The sequence below is a fragment of the Atta colombica genome, unplaced genomic scaffold, assembly GCF_001594045.1.
Source record: "Atta colombica isolate Treedump-2 unplaced genomic scaffold, Acol1.0 scaffold52, whole genome shotgun sequence".
Lineage (NCBI taxonomy): Eukaryota > Metazoa > Arthropoda > Insecta > Hymenoptera > Formicidae > Atta > Atta colombica.
Window position 1 is genome coordinate 36,649 of NW_017259542.1, and position 1,017 is coordinate 37,665.

Consider the following 1,017-nt stretch of genomic DNA (forward strand, 5'->3'; position numbering starts at 1 on the left):
GTACAAACTATCTGCTGCTTTAGCAGTAACCGCCGTTAATCCTAATTGAATCTGGTTTTACCGTGTTGCGCACAAAGCTGCAATGCAGAAAAGGAGAGCAAATTGATAATCTAGGATTAGTTAATATACGATCGACGCAAACTGGCTTAAATAGACAGTATTAATATTCCATTGATGGTTGGAAAATCCCTGGGAGTAGGACGAGAAACTGGAAACTATAATTAACGAGTACCTATTACTTCAATGGGTCATCAATTAACATATTGATTTAAATACCGTTTTCTAATTTAAGTTAATTGCACTTAATCATACATATTTGTAAAATTCTTTGATTCCGAGAACAAATTGCTCGAAGCAATTATTATTAAAAAAATCATTGAGCTTATTTTAAATACCATATCTTATTTTTTTAAAATAATTTTCTTATATTTTATGATTATTAATACGTTCATTAATTACATATTTACTATTAAAATGTATATATTTGCTCTCTCAAAATCTTGTTCACAAAAATTCCTTAATTTTTGCATACTTTTTAATTCAAAAGCTTTTGATATATTGAATCACGTACTTCTCTTTAGTTTAATCTCTTATATTCATCAATCAAAAATGATTTCCTACCATCTCATTGTGTATCCGTTAACCCGTACCAAAAATAGGATATTCTCGAGAGATTCGTTTGCAGAGGAATATGTGCTCGTTGCGGTAGCCGCGTGTTACTTAATGTGCCAGATGTCCACGTCACTACACGGTGCCGCATTAGCAATTTCGTGGGATTGTGAGAGGAGGACGCGAAATCCACTTGATATATCTGAAAGCCCGTCGGCCTGCAATTGCGAAGCCGCGGCGACATGACGCGCGAATTATGCACCTTTATATTACGGTTCATTTCATATGGCTTTCATATACGATCACGGCGGGAGAGCTAGAGAAAAAGAGAGAGGCAAGAGGAAAGAGAGAGAGAGAGCGAGAGAGAGAGAGAGAGAGAGAGAGAGAGAGAGAGAGAGAGAGAGAGAG

At 36.0% G+C, this 1,017-nt stretch overlaps 1 protein-coding gene across 4 annotated transcripts in view; it reads left to right on the plus strand.

Moving 5' to 3' along the window:
* The window catches only part of LOC108691832 (beta-1,4-N-acetylgalactosaminyltransferase bre-4-like), a 132,938-nt gene that overhangs the window by 31,400 nt on the left and 100,521 nt on the right, over positions 1 to 1,017 (plus strand). The window lies entirely within an intron of this gene.